The sequence below is a fragment of the Tamandua tetradactyla genome, chromosome 2 (genome assembly GCF_023851605.1).
Source record: "Tamandua tetradactyla isolate mTamTet1 chromosome 2, mTamTet1.pri, whole genome shotgun sequence".
Taxonomy (NCBI): domain Eukaryota; kingdom Metazoa; phylum Chordata; class Mammalia; order Pilosa; family Myrmecophagidae; genus Tamandua; species Tamandua tetradactyla.
In genome coordinates, this window is record NC_135328.1 from 194,710,391 (window position 1) to 194,728,585 (window position 18,195).

The 18,195-nt window shown below is 38.3% G+C and overlaps 1 long non-coding RNA gene across 1 annotated transcript in view; it reads left to right on the top strand.

The window, feature by feature from the left end:
• LOC143663951 (uncharacterized) overlaps positions 1 to 18,195 on the top strand; it is a 105,862-nt gene that overhangs the window by 25,414 nt on the left and 62,253 nt on the right. Inside the window, exon 3 of the long non-coding RNA XR_013166244.1 lies at positions 4,795 to 4,836. This is a non-coding gene — a long non-coding RNA (uncharacterized LOC143663951). The remainder of the gene's footprint in view (positions 1 to 4,794; positions 4,837 to 18,195) is intronic.

Below are 18,195 nucleotides of genomic sequence, written 5' to 3' on the forward strand. Positions count from 1 at the left end.
AACTCAAAAATGGACAGCACAATAATACCTAATTGTAAAGTAATCATGTTAAAACACTGAATCAAGCTGCATCTGAGCTATAGGTTTTTGTTTTTGTTTTTGTTTTTGTTTGTTTGTTTTTGGTTTTTTGTTTTTTTGTTTTGTCTGTCTGGTTATTTGTTTGTCTTTTTTTTTTTACTATTGTTATTACTTTTATTTTTTTTCTCTATATTAACATTCTATATCTTTTTCTGTTGTGTTGCTAGTTCTTCTAAACCGATGCAAATGTACTAAGAAACGATGATCATGCATCTATGTGATGATGTTAAGAATTACTGATTGCATATGTAGAATGGTATGATTTCTAAATGTTGGGTTAACTTCTTTTTTTTCTTTTTTTTTTTTAATTAAAAAAAAATTAGATAGTGGTCTACAGTAAATAAAAATTTTGTACCAAATAAACCTCTCTTCCTTTGACCTCACACAGAAGTTGAAGTTTTAAAAACTCAATATCCATTATCATTGTGACTGATTTACTTTAGTCCTAACCAGATCAACTTCATTTCATTCTCTAATTGAAGTCTGAGCTTTTTTTCAGATTCTTAGACAGTTGCTGTGTGGTGTAATGCTGACTTTCAGAGCTGCAGAGCTCCAGCTTTAGGTGTCACACAGTTTGCTGGTTTGAAATGATGTATGGACCCTAGAAAAGTCATGTTTTAATCCTAATCCCATTTTGTAAAGGCATCTGTTTCTTCTAATCCCTATTCAGTATTATATGTTTGAAACTGTAATTAGATAATCTCCCTGGAGATGTGATTTAATCAAGAGTGGTTGTTAAACTGGATTAGCTGGAGGTGTGTCTCCACCCATTTGGATGGGGCTTGATTAGTTTCTGAAGTTCTATAAAAGAGGAAACATTTTGGAGAATGAGAGAGATTCAGAGAGAGCAGAGAATACTGAAGCACCATGAAGCAGAGAGTCCATGAGCCCATGACCTTTGAAGATGAAGAAGGAAGATGCCTCCCGGGGGGCTTCATGAAACAGGAAGCCAGGAGAGAAAGTTAACAGATAACTCCATGTCACCATGTGCCTTTCCAGCCAAGAGAGGAACCCTGACCATGTTTACCATGTGCCTTCTCACTTGAGAGAGAAACCCTGAACTTCATCAGCCTACTTGAACCAAGTTATCTTTTCCTGGATGCTTTAGATCGAACATTTCTATAGACTTGTTTTAATTGGGACATTTTCTCAGCCTTAGAACTGTAAACTAACAACTTATTAAATTCCCCTTTTAAAAGCCAAAAAAAAAAAAAAACTCAGAAATAGACAACACAATATTACCTAACTGTAATACAATTATGTTAAAACACTGAATGAAGCTGCTTGTGAGAATGATAGAGGGAGGAGGGCTGGGGACATAAATGAAATCACAAGGAAAGATAGATGATAAAGATTGAGATGGTATAATCTAGGAATGGCTAGAGTGTATAATGATAGTGACTAAATGTACAAATTAAAAAAGTGTTTTTGCATGAGGAAGAACAAAAGAATGTCATTACTGCAGTGTGCTGAAAATAGATGGTAATTAATATTTAAAAATTTCAACTTATGTGTGAGACTAAAGCAAAAAATGTTTATTTGGTACAAATTTATATTTTGACTAGTGCATCTCCTAATATAACTTATGTGGATAGTTGATTGAACACCTTAAGTACATGGAACTTTAGGTAGGACATGAGATTTTGTTGGTTTGTCCAGGTGATGCCCCAATGATCCCGGAGTTTTGATCAGTGAGTGGAAAGTATTTGCAAAGTCCCCTTCGGGGAATGGGAGAACAGGAAAACTCAACTTCCGCAAGTTGAATTCTTGATATTCTCACAAGCAGTGTGGACAACCAAAGTTATAGGCTGAGCCCCCAGTCTTGGGGTTTGTTCATATGAAACTTAACCCCACAGGGGATAGGTCAAGCCTACTTAAAATTAGGCCTAAGAGTCACACCCAAGAGAACCTCTTTTGTTGCTCAGATATGACCTCTCTCTCCAGCCAACACAGCAAGCAAACTTACCACTGTCCCCCTGTCTATGTGGGACATGACTCTTAGGGGTGTGGATCTTCCTGGCAACGTGGGGCAGAAATCCCAGAATGAGCTGGGATTCAGCATCAAGGGATTGAGAAAAACTCTAGAATGTGCTGAGACCCAGCATCAACGATTGAGAAAACCTTCTAGACCAAAAGGGGGAAGAGTGAAATGAGACAAAGTGTCAATGGCTGAGAGATTCCAAACAGAGTCGTGAGGTTATCCTGGAGGTTATTCTTAAGCATTAAGTAGATATCCCCTTGTTATCCAAGATGTAATGGAGAGGCTGGAGGGAACTGCCTGAAAATGTAGAGCTGTGTTCCAGTAGCCAGTTCCAGTAATGTTTCTTGATGATGATTGTATAATGATATAGCTTTCACAATGTGACGGTGTGATTGTGAAAACCTTGTGTCTGATGCTCCTTTTATCTACCTTGTTGACAGATGAGTAGAACATATGGAATAAAAATAAAAATAGGGAGAACAAATGTTAAAATAAATTTAGTTTGAAATGCTAGTGATCAATGAATAGGAGGGGTAAGGGATATGGTATGTAAATTTTTTTTTCTGTTTTCGTTTTATTTTTCTGTTGTCTTTTTATTTGTCTTTCTGAATAGATGCAAATGTTCCAAGAAATGATCATGATGATGAATATGCAACTATGTGATGATATTGTGAATTTTTGAGTGTATATGTAGAGCGGAATGAGCATGTGTTGGGAATGTTTATGTTTCTTTCTTGTAATTTTTTTTAATTAATTAAAAATTAAAAAAAACATAAATAGCCTTGTGTTCTAGTTTGCTAGCTGCTGGAATGCAGTATACCAGAAACAGAATGGCTTTTAAAAAGGGGAATTTAATGAATTGCTAGTTTACAGTTCTAAGGCCAAGAAAATGTCCCGATTAAAACAAGTCTATAGAAATGTCCAATCAAAAGCATCCATCCAGGGAAAGATACCTTGGTTCAAGAAGGCTGATGAAGTTCAGGGTTTCTCTCCCAAGTGAGAGGGCACATGGCAAGCACAATCAGGGCTTCTGTCTGCTGGAGGGGCACATTGTGAACACAGCATCATCTGCTTGCTTTCTCTCCTGGCTTCCAGTTTTATGAAGCTCCCCAAGAGGCGTTTTCCTTCTTCATCCTCAAAGATCACTGGCTCATGGACTCTCTGCTTCGTGGTGCTGCAGCATTCTCTGCTCTCTCCGAATCTTCTATTCTCCAAAATGTTTCCTCTTTTATAGGACTCCAGAAACTTATCAGGACCCAACCAAATGGGTGGAGACATGTTGTCACCTAATCCAATTTAACAACCACTCTTGACTAAATCACATCTCCAGGGAGATGACCTGATTACGGTTTCAAAAATACAGTATTGAATAGGGATTATTCTGCCTTTACAAAATAGGATTTTGATTAAAACATGGCTGTTCTAGGGTCCATAATCCTTTCAAACCAGCACACCTTGTTTAATTGTCTAATTGTTAATTGGTGTGATTGGTCTAGTTATTAATATGTGTGTTATTTAACTGTAGAGTAAGTGTTAAGTGTCTTTAAATTTGTTAGTTGGTGTCTTACTGCATTTGTATTGGGATAGAAGTAACTGAATAAGTATAATTGCCAAATTTCAGTAAGGGAGCTCTTGAGAGCTATGGAAAAATTTTCCTGGATTTAGACTTGGGAAAAATTAAACAATTGTATATATTTTCCAGAGCTAGACAGTCAGTGTACCTTTAAGGTTGTTTGTAATTTTAAGATATTATGAAAACAAAGAGGTTTTTTTTAAACCTCCAATTGAAAGAATTTTATGACGAGGTTTTGAATTGAACAAATGCAATTTTATTCTGCTTAGATATGTTTTCCCTAAATTTATAGAAGCTTACTGAAAAAATAAGCTAGTATTAATAAGTACATTCTCAAAATTCCTCATAAAACAGTCTAACTAGAGAGAAATGTACCTAAACTGAGCAATGTACCTAATAATAATGATATTTATGTAATATAATGAAATGAGAATATGCCGATGCTTCAAATATATCCTATTTAAGAAATCAACTAAGTTTAGTAAGAAATATAAATGAGATTTTTTTTGTAACCTTGATTTCCTGGATTTCAAACAATCTAACCTTTTAGTTACTTTGCCATTTATTACCTTGGTATGTGGAAGAATTTGAATTTGTAGTTGCTTTGTTAATATTAATCGGTACATTTTTGTTAGTGAGTACTGTCAGAATGGGGAAGGCGTAATTCTTAGCTTCAAAGAGTTTATGTTCTAGTTAGAATATATGTGTACCAGGGCATAGTATAAGACAGTAGTAATAAAAGAATAAAATTGCTGGAATAATTTTTAAAAGCAGGTAAAGAATGACCTACGAAGAGCTTATAGAAGAGATGACAATTGTAAGGACTTTAAATAAGAAAATAACATTTGAGTAAATAGAGCTCTGTATTGGTTTTTTAAAAGCCAAAACTTAATTTTGTGAGCATTTTCCTGGTATTTTTTAGTACTTGGGAATAATGTTGAAAAAATTTGAGGTTTTTTTCTGGATAAAAATCCCTTAATTTTTGAAAAGCTGATTATATTTCAAGCTTGGGCTGTTCTGGCCTTTGAAGGTAGTGCTGGATTGGACTGAGAGATTTCAGGCTTATTGTAATCATTTGTGTGTTTTGAGTATAGAGTGCATAAATCCCTGGCTGTGTTCCAAACCTAAGCATAAATTTCTTCCTTCTTCCATTATTTTGCAGTATCTCTGTCTCTTCTTCCCTTCACAAATACTGTCATTGAATGTAAGTATGTATGTTCAAATAAATTTAATTTATTTCTGATTGTATGCAGACTGGATAAATAAAGACTACAGATGGGATGGATAGTATTTTTATTATTTTCCATTCTAAGATCATATTTTCTGATTAAAGTGAATTTTGTTTATTGTTGTAAGAAGGTTTGAGAATGTGAATTTTGTTTCTTATTGTAAAAATTTTATGAAAGTGAATTTTGTTTGTATCTGACTACAAGCCCTGGATGAATATGGAAAGTTGTAAAGGGTTTGAGGGAGTAGATTTTGTTGTAATCATCATTGACTATAAGCCTTGAATGAATATGGAAGGTTGTGGAAAGTTTGAGAAAGTGAATTTTGTTTGTTGTGGTAATTGCTGATTACAGGCCCTGAAAGAATATAGAACATTATAGAAGGTTTATAAAAGTGAATTCTATCTTTCATAGTTAATGCTGACCAAAAATTGATTACCCTGCTTATCATATTTTTTAAGAGCTTTAGTGCCAAATCATGTGTTCATATAAAACTAAAGTTTACTTTGCTCTCTGTTAAAATAATGTGGACTGTTATTCTGCTTTTTTTATCCCACAGGTAAAATGTTTTTTAAATTTTTAATTTAATGCAATTTTATTGAGATATAGTCAAATACCCTGTAATCATCCAAAGTATACAATTGGTGGTTCATAGTATCATCATATATGAAGGCATTCATCACCAGAGACAATATTTGAACATTTTCATTACTTCAAAAAAATAAAAATAAGAATATAAAAAAGAATACCTACAGCATCCCACATCCCTTATCCCACACCCCATTATTAAGTTATTTTTTGTCCTTATTTTTACTTATCTGTTCATATACTAGATAAAGGGAGTGTCAGCCACAAGGTTTCCCAATTGCATGGTCATACTGTAAAAGCCATTTTATGAAATCATCTTTACGCATCAAGTCTACTAGATTACATTTCAACAGTTTCAGATATTTCCTTCTAGCTATTCTAATACACTAAAAACTAAAACAGGATCTATATAATGTCCAAGACCTCCAGAATGACCTCTTGACTCTATCTGAAATCTGTCAGCCACTGAAACTTTATTTTGTTTCATTTCTCTTTCCTTGTCTAGTCAAGAAGACTATCTCAATCCTACGATGCCAGGTCCTGGCTTGTGTTGCCTCCCTGGGAGTCAGGACCTGTGTTGCCATGGATATTTACATCCCTGGGAATCATGGTCCATGTAGTAGAAAGGGTAGTGAGTTCACCTGCTGAGTTGGCTTAGAGAGAGAGGCCACATCTTAGCAACAAAAGAGGTCCTTTGGGGGATGACTCTTAGGCATATTCATAAGTGGGCTTAGCTTCTCCTTTGTAGAAATAAATTTCATAAGGGCAAACCCCAAGATGAAGGGCTCAGCCTATTAAATCGGTAGCCTCCAGGTGGTGCAATGATGGCTCAGTGGCAGAATTCTTGCCTGCCATGCTGGAGACCTGGGTTCAATTCCCAGTGCCTGCCCATGTGAAAAAAAAGATTGGTTGTCTCCAATGCCTATACGAACATCTGAAATTCTCCAGGTAGAGAAGTGTGATATTTCTACATTTTTCCTCAGTTGCACAAGGTGGCTTTGTAAAAACTTTTTTATTTTCTGCCCAAATTACTCTGGGTGAGTACTGGGGCTTCATACTATCTGTACAAACCCACAAGATCTCACTCCCTACTAAAGATTTCATGAAATTATGATGTTCAAATGAACTGGCCATACAAGTTAGATTAGATAGTTTGCTTGCACCAAATAAACATCTCTTCCTTTGGTTTCTGTTCTAGTTTGCTAGCTGCTGGAATGCAATATACCAGAAAGAGAATGGCTTTTTAAAAGGGGAAATTAATAAATTGCTAGTTTATAGTTCTAAGGCCGAGATAATATCCTAATTAAAGCAAGTCTATAGAAATGTCCAATCTAAGGCATCTAGGAAAGATACCTTGGTTCAAGAAGGCCGATGAAGTTCAGGGTTTCTCTCTCAAGTGAGAAGGCACATGGTGAACACAGTCAGGGCTTCTCTCTCCACTGGAAGGGCACATGGCAAACACGGTATCATCTGCTAGCTTTCTCTCCTGGCTTCCTGTTTCATGAAGCTCACCGGGAGGCATTTTCCTTCTTCATCTCCAAAGGTCACTGGCTGGTGGACTCTGCTTCTTGTGGCTATATCATTCTGCTCTGCTGTCTCTGAATCTCTTTCTTCAAAATAGGATTACAGTAAACTAATCAAGACCCACCCAAATGGGTGGAGACACACCTCTACCTAATCCAGTTTAACAACCACTCTTGATTAAATCACATCTCCAGGAGGATGATCTGATTACAATTTCAAACATATAATACTGAATAGGGATTAGAAAAAACGGCTGCCTTTACAAAATGAGATTAGGATTAAAATATGGCTTTTCTAGGGTACATACATCATTTCAAACCAGCAGTCTCATAAGAAGTTAAAGTTTTAAAACACAATCAATATCATCCTTTATCCTTTTGTCTGATTTACCTTGGTCATAACCAGATCAGCTTCATTCATGTATCTAATTGAATTCTTAGCTCCTATTTGGCTTTTTAAAAAAATCAGTTGCTGTATGGAGTAATGCTGGCTTTCACAGCTGTAGAACTCTAGCTCTGAATCTCTGGTGTCAAAGTTCCAGGGAATAATCAAGTTATAGACAATGAGCTCAGCATCTCAGAATTTAGAAATAACCATTACAATTCAGGAATAGATGTGACTGCTGTAGAAGCTTACATTCTGGGAGTATATAGAATGTTTTCCCCTGAGGGCCTTTTCTCTCAAATTCAGTTCTCAGAGTTTTCACATTATAGTTAGTTCATATTATTGAGGCATTATAATGTTTGTCTTTTCATTTCTGGCTTATTTCACTCAACATACTGTAGTCAAGGTCCATTCACCTAGTTGCATGCTTCTCTTATTCTTTCTTGCAGCTGCTCAATATTCCATTGTATGTTGTTTTAGTTTGTAAAGGCTGATGGAATGCAATATACCAGAAATGGGATAGCTTTTGAAAAGGTTTATAGTTCTGAGTCTGTGAAAATGTCCAAACTAAGGCCTCCAGGGAAAGATACCTTGATTCAAGAAAGGTAGGTGGAGTTTGGGGTTTCTCTCTCAGCTGGGAGAGCACCTGGTAACATCTGCTAGCTTTCTCTCTTCATTTTATAAGGCATCCCTGAGGTTGTTTTCCTTCTGGATCTCCAGTTGTCTCTGGCTGTGTGGGGTATATTGGCTCTGAGCTTTTTCCAAAATGGTTCAAACCATGCCCCCTCCCACCACACATGCACTGTTTTTTTTTAGTGCTGGCTTTAAATAGTTTTATTTAAGACATTGCATTTTCCACCTACAATACAGTACTAATAAAGTGCAATATTATGTCCTTTCCCTGTGCACATATTCCATAATCTTGTATTAAGAATACCAGGAATTTTGTGGCCAGGAACTGCCACAGAATGTGCTGCAAAATTAGATCCTTCAGTTTTTTACTGTGGAGCAATGCCAAGGTGTGTGTGTGCCGACTGATTTAATCACGCTCCTCAATGGTGGGTCCAGAAGAGGGACCATCAGAGGAGGTGCTCTACCACCAGGGAAGTCCCAGGCATTCCCCCTGGCATGCCTCAGGCACAGCTTGGTAATGATGGGGTTGCAGACTTTTTCCAGCTTCTGCTGGTGTTCAAATTCTTCCTTCTCTGCAGTCTGATTCTTATCAGGCCAGTTGATAATTTCATTACACAAAATGGTTCCCTCTTTAAGGGCTCCAGTAAGCAACCCCACCTTGAATGGGTGGAGATACATCTCCAAGGAAGCCATCTAATCAAAAGTTACCACCCATAATTTGGTGGGTCACATCTCCATGGAAACAATAAAAAAGATCCCACCCAGCAATAGTGAATGAGGATTAAAGAACATGGCTATTCTGGGGTACATGACAGATTCAAACTGGCACATATGTATATGACAAGTAAATTTTGTTGTTCCATGATCTGTAGCTTTTTCTAAGAATAACCAAAATCATGACTATTTTACCCTTCCATTCATCAGTCGATGTGCTTTAGGCCATCTCCATCCATTATGAGTTGGTGAGTACAGCTGGCATAAACACCAGTGTGCAAATGTCCATTCGTGCCCTTGCTTTCAGTTCTTCCAAGTATGTACCTAATAATGGTGTTGCTGGATTGTATGGCAAACCTATACTTAGCCTCCTGTAGAATCACCACAGTGCCTACCGTATGGGCTGCATTATTCTACTTCCCTACCAATAGTGAATAGGTACATCTCTCTCTCCACATTTTCTCCAGCACTTCTATCTTTCTGCTTATTATTATTATTATTATTTTTGCATGGGCAGGCACTGGGAATCGAACCCAGGTGTCTGGCATGGCAGATGAGAACTCTATCCTGCTGAACCACCATGGCCTGCCCCTTTCTGCTTACTTTTTAAATGCTTTTATTCATACACCATATAATTCATACTAAGCTTACAATCAGTGGTTCCCAGTATAATCACGTAATTGTGCTTTCACCACCGCAATCTATATGAGGATAATTCCATTCTTTCCACAAATAAAGATGCAGAGAAAAAAAAATGAAGAATAAAAAATAAAATAAAAAGGAAAAACATCAGCAACAACACCAAGAATCCCATACTTTTCCCTTATCTCCCCTTCTTAATGCCATTTAACTTTGGTATATTGCTTTTGTTGCAGTTACAGGAAGCATTAGTCTGCTCTTAATGAAAAGTTATACAGAGTTTTCTTAACCATCCCAATATTCTTTCTAGAAGACAAAGATTTTGTATCAGAATAATATCCTTGTTAATGTTTTTGATGACCTTATCATCCTGTATTTCAGAAGAGAAGTCTTCTTACTTTTAAAAGACAACTGTTAAAAGAGATTTGTTCTTTCACCTTGTAAAAGTGACGTGCTAAAGTAGTTTAACATATTACATGGTAGGTGTTTGGGATGTATTACAATAAGTAAAAGAGATTTTCTGTCCTTTTGTTAGCTAAATTTGTATGGATAAAACGTTATCCATGTATTTTGAGATTGTATAAAAATACCTAAAGACTACACTATTCTCACTGTCCGTGTTATATCCTGATCCTGATCTGTAAGTTTTGCAATGGTATAATACTGTTAACCATGATTTTGGTTATTAGAAAAAGCTACAGATCGACACACACTTCCGGAGAAGATGGCGGCTTAGTAAGACGCGCGGGTCTTAGTTCCTCCTCCAGAAAAGCAACTAAAGAAACAGAAACAATACGAAACAGCTCCCGGAGTCACGACAGAGACCAAAAAGACAGCGTACCCCATTCTGGAACAGCTGAACGGGCAGGGAGAATCTGCTGCGGTGAGATACCCGAGGGGCGCGCGTTTTCCCGGCCGGGGCGGCTGGCGACTGGGGTCCCCTCCACGCACGTGGCTCCCCAGTCTGACTGGGAACGTTGGATAGCGGGGCCCTCCCGTCACGCTTGGCGTTTCGGGCCAGCTGGGCAATTAGGACCGGCACCCTCCCAAACCGCGGCGGCCAGCGACCCCCACCTCCACGCGCGGTTTCCCGGGCCGACTGCCGTGCAGACAGACGAGCGCCACGAGCGCCACCTACTGGGCAGGAAAAGAAAAACAGAGCCCAGAGATTTCACAGAAAAAGCTTTCAACCAGCTGGGTCCCACACCCAGGGAAATCTGATCAAATGCCCAGACACCCGCAGAAAATAATGGATGACGCTCGGAAAATTGAAGATATGGCCCAGTCAAAGGAACAAACCAATAGTTCAAATGAGATACAGGAGCTGAGACAACTAATGCTGAATATACGAACAGAAATGGAAAAATTCTTCAAAAACCAAATCAATAAATTGAGGGAGGACATGAAGAAGACATGGGCTGAACAAAAAGAAGAAATAGAAAATCTGAAAAAACAAATCACAGAACTTATGGGAGTGAAGGACAAAGAAGAAAAAATGGAAAAAACAATGGATACCTACAATGGTAGATCTAAAGAGACAGAAGCTACAATTAGTGAACTGGAGGATGGAACATCTGAATTCCAAAAAGAAACAGAAACTATAGGGAAAAGAATGGAAAAACTTGAGCAGGGGATCAGGGAACTGAATGACAATATGAAGCGCACAAATATATGTGTTGTGGGTGTCCCAGAAGGAGAAGAGAAGGGAAAAGGAGGAGAAAAACTAATGGAAGAAATTATCACTGAAAATTTCCCAACTCTTATGAAAGACCTAAATTTACAGATCCAAGAAGTGCAGCGCACCCCAAAGAGAATAGACCCAAATAGGCGTTCTCCAAGACACTTACTAGTTAGAATGTCAGAGGTCAAAGAGAAAGAGAGGATCTTGAAAGCAGCAAGAGAAAAACAATCTGTCACATACAAGGGAAACCCAATAAGACTATGTGTAGATTTCTCAGCAGAAACCATGGAAGCTAGAAGACAGTGGGATGATATATTTAAATTACTAAAAGAGAAAAACTGCCAACCAAGACTCCTATATCCAGCAAAATTGTCCTTCAAAAATGAAGGAGAAATTAAAACATTTATAGACAAAAAGTCACTGAGAGAATTTGTGACCAAGAGACCAGCTCTGCAAGAAATACTAAAGGGAGCACTAGAGTCAGATACGAAAAAACAGAAGAGAGAGGTATGGAGTAAAGTGTAGAAAGAAGGAAAATCAGATATGATATATATAATACAAAAGCCAAAATGGTAGAGGAAAATATTATCCAAACAGTAATAATACTAAAAGTTAATGGACTGAATTTCCCAATCAAAAGACATAGAATGGCAGAATGGATTACGACCCAGCAATACCACTGCTAGGTATCTACTCAAGGGACTTAAGGGCAAAGACACAGACGGACATTTGCACACCAGTGTTTATAGCAGCATTATCTACAATTGCAAAGAGATGGAAACAGCCAAAATGTTCATCAACAGATGAGTGGCTAAACAAACTGTGGCGTATACCTACGATGGAATATTATGCAGCTTTAAGACAGACTAAACTTATGAAGCATGTAATAACATGGATGGACCTAGAGAACATTATGCTGAGTGAGTCTAGCCCAAAACTAAAGGACAAATACTGTAAGGTCCCACTGATGTGAACCGACATTCGAGAATCAGCTTGGAATATATCATTGGTAACAGAGACCAGCAGGAGTTAGAAACAGGGTAAGATAATGGGTAATTGGAGCTGAAGGGATACAGACTGTGCAACAGGACTAGATACAAAAACTCAAAAATGGACAGCATAATAATACCTAAGTGTAATGTAACTATGTTGGAACACTGAATGAAGCTGCACCTGAAATATGGTTTTTTGTTTGTTTGTGTGTTTGTATCTTTTGTTTTTGTTTTTTTTCTTTTTCCTTTATATATATATATATATATTATTAGTATTATTATTTTAATTCTCTTCTCTGTATTAACATTCTATATTTTTTTCTGCTGTTTTGCTAGTTCTTTTCCTAAATCGATGCAAATGTACTAAGAAATGATGATCATACATCTATGTGATGATACTAAGAATTACTGAGTGCATTTGTAGAATGGAATGATTTCTAAATGTTGTGTTAATTTCTTTTCTTTTTTTTGATTAATAAAAAAATTAAAAAAAAAAAAAGCTACAGATCATGGAGCAACAAAATTTACTTGTCATTCACATTACTTTGCTCTAATGCTTTTCCAAAAGTACATGTGGTCAGCTATACTGTTCCTCAGCAACAAAAAGGGACTTTAAAAGAGAAGCAAGACAAATATATAAATTATATTTTATCTGTTAATCAGCATAACTCTGGTAAATGTATAAAGGTAAATCAGGACAAAACTTCTGTTTGTCAATGTAAGACAACTGTTAAATGTTTTTATTTCTGAAAGCAGTTTCATTTAAAAATGCTTTGAAGAAAATTGGGGCTTAGATTGTAAGCTCTTACAGTGGTCACATTTACTCTTGAGTTAACTGTTATTCCTAAATTCTGACGTGCTTTGCTCTTTGTATAATCTGGTAGTTCCCTGGAACTTTAAGAAACTGTTTGACACCTGAGACTCAGCATTAGCTCTCCAGCTTTGAAAGTCAGCTTTACTCCACACAGCAACTGTTAAACTGAAAAAGAGATCAGACGCTGACTAGAAATCAGAATGAAGCTGATCTGGTTAAGACTAAGGTATATCAAAATACAAGGTAAAAGATAATATCATCTGTGTTTTTAAATTTTAACTTTTGTATGAGATCAAATTTATTTTGTCCAAAATTTAAATTTTCTGTAGCATACTGTATACGTTTGTTCAGTTGTCATAATGCAATATACGTTAAATGGAACAACTTTTAAAAAGGGAATTTAGGGCGGGCCGCGGTGGCTCAGCGGGCAAAGTGCTTGCCTGCTATGCCGGAGGACCTTGGTTCGATTCCCGGCCCCAGCCCATGTAACAAAAACGGAGAAACAGAATACAATAAAACAAGAAAATGTTTAAAGATGTTTCCCTTTCTTCCTTCCTTCCTTCCTTCTATCCTTCCTTCCTTCTCTCTGTCTTTCCTTTAAAAAAAAAAAAAAAAAAAAAAAAAAGGGAATTTAATATTACAAGTTTACAGTTCTAAGGAAGTGAAGTGTCCAAATTAAGGCACCAATAAAAGCTTACCTTCACTCAAGAAAGGCTGATGGCTTTTCTGAACACCTTTGTCAGCTGGGAAGGCACGTGGCTGGCATCTGCTGGTCCCTTATACCTGGGCTTTCAACCTCTGTTCCTGTGGGGGGTCCTCACTTTGCGTCTCTGGGGCAGGCTTTCATCTCTTGGCTTCCCTTGGCTCTCTCCATGTTCTGGCTTGCTTAATGTCTCATGGGAAGCCACACCGCAACATCTGCTGGGCTCCAAGCATCTCCAAACATCCATGCCCCTGTTCTCTAAGTGTCAGAATCTGTGTCAGCTCTGCTCTGAGCTTTCTCCAAGATGTTTCCCCTTTTAAAGGAATCCAGTAAACTAATCAACCCCCCACCTGGAATGGGTGGAGTCACATCTCCATCTAATCAAAGACCACACCAACAATTGGGTGTGTCACATCTCCCTGGAGATAATCTAATCAAGTTTCCATCCTACAGTATTGAATCAGGATTAAAAGAAATGGTTGCCCCCACAAAATTGAATCAAAATTAAAACATAGCTTTTCTTGGGTACATAATAGCTTCAACCTGGCACACATACTATCTAATTTAACCTGTTTAGTCATTTTGCTTAAAAAGCATAATTCAGCTTCATTTGACATGGAACCTAGATAAATTTTTGATGTTCTGTACAAATTAATGCTATACTCTGATGCATTTAAAAGTATTCTGAGCAAAAAAAAAAAAAAAAAAAAAAAAACCCAAACAAACAAAAAAGTATTTGCAAAGTCCCTTGAGGGACTGGAGAAAAAGTGTAACTACTAAACTTCCCCACCTAGGGAATACCTGATGTCCTCTTAAGCAATAAGGGCTTCCACTTTAATAAGCTCTGCCCTCTATCTTGAGACTTACCCTTATGAAACTTATTTCTGTAATGGCAAATCTGAGCTTATTTATAATTAATGTCTAAGAATCATCCCAAGAGCCCCTCTTCTGTCACTCTGTTGTGGTCTCTCTCTTTAAGCCAAACTTTGACCTCCTCTGCTATGTGGGACATGACTTCCAGGGATTTAAGTCTCCCTGGCAACATGTGACATGACTCCCAGGATGACTGCCGCGTCCGGCTCTTGAAGCCGAGTCAGGAGAGGGGCGTCGAGGTTGATTTAAGAAATCAGCACTCAGGAGACAAGTATGGTTCCATCACTCAGGGCTCCCTGCTTCTTGGGAGTGAGCTCTCTTTATTATGTTTTCTTTCTTAGTAGTTCCCCATCTTAGTAGTAGTAGTCTTATGTTTTCTTGCCTCCCTATTATATCCTCAGAACTTCCCTTATAGGAGGGAGTTCGTGCCGGTGGGAAGGTCCCAGCGGGAACCTTGAAGTACTGTCTCTAGCGGGCCATCTCCCCCAGGTCACACCTGCTTCTTCTCTACCCCCCTTACAGGGGGCATTGTTTTCAGAAACTTCTGCATGCAATGATCCAGGAAGTTCTACTCCCTCGGACGGACGGACCCGAGGGTAGATAATTGTAAATCAACTGGGACACCTGTTAGCTGCTTGCTCAACAGAGCTTGTACAAGAACTTGCCCAATATTAACCTCATAAATGCCTGCAACTTCTCACTGATAGGGGAAATAGGGGAATTACTTTATTCCCAGGCACAGATGTCCCTCTGGCCAGGAGGCAACAGATGACTTGGCCCTAGTATCATGAAATTGGTTGACCAACAGGGAGAAAAGAAATTAATAGAGTTTCAATGGCTAAGAGATTTCAAATTGAGTTGAGAGTTCATTTTGGAGTTATTCTTATGCAATTCTCAGTCAGATATTGTGAACTGCCACAGTATGGCAAGCCCCAACTAACAGTGTTTCTAGAAATCATAAAACCTAAAGATACCCTGGGCATTATAAAAGTTTTACTTATTAAGTTTGTTTTTCAAAGACTTAAAGTGTCAGAGATTGTTCTAATTCCAGATAAGCTCTGAAACTCAGAAGTGCTGGTCTCTCCAATAACAACCAATTTCATCCCTCTACCCCATAATGCTGACTCCCCATCAGCATGAAGAAGGTAGGAGATTTGTTGCCCAGATATCCCTCAAGATTCAGAGATAATTATCAAATGAAAGGGAGGAGTTATAACCAAGGAATTAGGATTTAAGGGAAGATTATGGTCGTTGAAGAATTATATAGATATTCCTTTTTGCTTTCTGGTATATTGGAGTAGACAGAGGGAAATACCTGAAATCTTTGAACTGTAATCCAGTTGCCATGATCTTTGATAATGATTGTATGGCCTTTATCTTGTGCCCTTATGATTGTGAAAATCTTGTGACTGAGGCTCACTTGTATCCATTTTAACTGGTTTTTCAACTTAGGAGTCTTGTGATCACTAAAGACAGCTGCTAATGTTTATTAATGTCAAGAACTAACCTATCCCCATTACAAAGTTATCTGATAATGGAAGCTGGATCTAACCAAAATGGGCCCACCTGACATACATAGTAACCTAGACTTTAATATACGTCACCTATCCTCATTATAATACTAAAAATCACACCCATCGTCATATTAAGACTGCCATTTTCTTACATATGTTATGACTAAGCATGTAATCAATCTGCACATTCTCATTAATTAGATTACCCAATTATATCATCTGGAGCCATTGTGCTCATCCGAAAACCTACCCATCTTTTGATACTATAAAACTATCAGATTTACTACAGTTTGGAGAGAAAGATTTTTTGGCTGTGTCATGAACAGGCATGTGTCAACCTGGCCAAGTGGTGGTACCTGTTTGTCTGGTTGGACAAGTGCTGGCCTGTCTGTTGCAATGAGGACATTTCAAAGAATTAGATCACGATCACGTCAGCTGCATCCACAGCTGATTCCACTTGTAATCAGCCAAGGGGAGTGTCTTCTCGTAATGAGTGATGCTCAGTCTAATCACTGGACGCCTTTTAAGGAGGATTCAGAAGAGACAGGCTCTCTTCTTGCTTCGGCTGGCAACCCTCTCCTGCGGAGTTCATCCAGACCCTCCATCGGAATCATTGGCTTCGCAGCCTGCCATGTGGATTTTGGACTCTGCATTCCCATGGTCACATGAGACACTTTTATAAATTTTATTTTTGTGAGTGTTCCCTGTTGATTCTGTTCCTCTAGAGAACCCTAACTAATATTACTTGGTACAAGAGTGGTTCTTAAGAAACAGAATCTTAAAAATGGGTTTTTATGAATGGTTTTCTACTCTGACTGGACTCAAAGGCACTAAGGGCTCTGATTCCCATAATCAGAATGGCACTCCCAATCAATGGAGTGAGTTGGCAAAACAGATAGTCAAAATATCATCATTCAGTTCTCCTAATGCTTTGCTTGTATGAAGCCAGGCTCTGGGGGATAATGTTTTTGACACCTTTACACAGTTTGGTGGAATAAGAGGTATAGAGATGTTGACTGGTTGTTGTGAGATACACTGGCTACATTAAGGAGTGAAAGGAATGGGCTTATGGCTTCAAATGAGAAGCTTAAGTGCTGCCTGACAAATGTAGACGTTTCTATGAGTATCCTGAAGGAAAATCTTATTTCCTGTAGCCGTAGACTTGAGATCTCTGAAAATCAGATTCAGAATCTTATTGTTAGAGTAGCAAATTTACAATGTAAACTGAAATCTCAGTGTTGCATGATGTCTGCCATTAAAGTGAGGGCATTGATTGGAAAGGAATGGGACCCTGAAAAATGGGATAGTGACATGTGGATTGATAATGATGTCAGGGTGAGGTTGAAACCCTAGGTCATGCTGAGTCTTCTCTAGATAGCCCTGTAATAGTTTGGCCTGAGAACATAGCCACCCCACCACCAACCTGCCTTGAGGATTTGGCCATCCCAACTTCCTCCTGAAGGGATTAGCCCTAGAGTGATTATATCCTGTTTCACCAGATGAAACTGCAAATGAAGTCCCTGAAGCAAATGGCTTGGAAGAGATTTCTAATTCATTTCATGACCCACCCCCACCATCCCTCATTTCTTCCAGACCTATAACTAGACTAAAGTCCCAACAGGCCCCTAAAGGTGAGGTACAAAGTATCACACATGAGGAGGTACGTTATACTCCAAAAGAACTATGTGAGTTTTCCAATTTATATAGACAAGAATCAGGGAATAGGTGTGCCAATGGATTTTAAGGGTGTGGGATAATGGTGGGAGGAATATAAGGCTGGATCAGGCTGAATTTATTGATATGGGCCCACTAAGCAGAGATTCTACATTCAGTGTTATAGCTCGAGGGGTTAGAAAAGGTATTAACAGTTTGTTTGGATGGTTGGTTGAAACATGGATCAAAAGGTGGCAGGCATTACCTGAGTTTGAAATGCCAGAACTGCCCTGGTATAATGTAGATGAGGGGATCCAGAGGCTTAGAGAGATTGGAATGTTAGAGTGGATTTATCATGCAAAGCCTGCTCTTACACCCCTGAAATGTCCAGAGGATGCACCTTTTACCAGAACCATGAGAAATAAATTTGTGAGACTAGCACCATCAGCCCTGAAGAGTTCTGTAGTTGCACTTCTCTGTAGGTCAGATATTACTGTAGGAACTGCTGTCACTGAATGGGTGGGGATGATGGGATCCCAAGTTGGAGGAAGCCAGGTGGTAGCACTTAATCGCCAAAGACAGGGTAGACGTGGGTATTATAATAGACAGCAAACTCAAAGCAGGC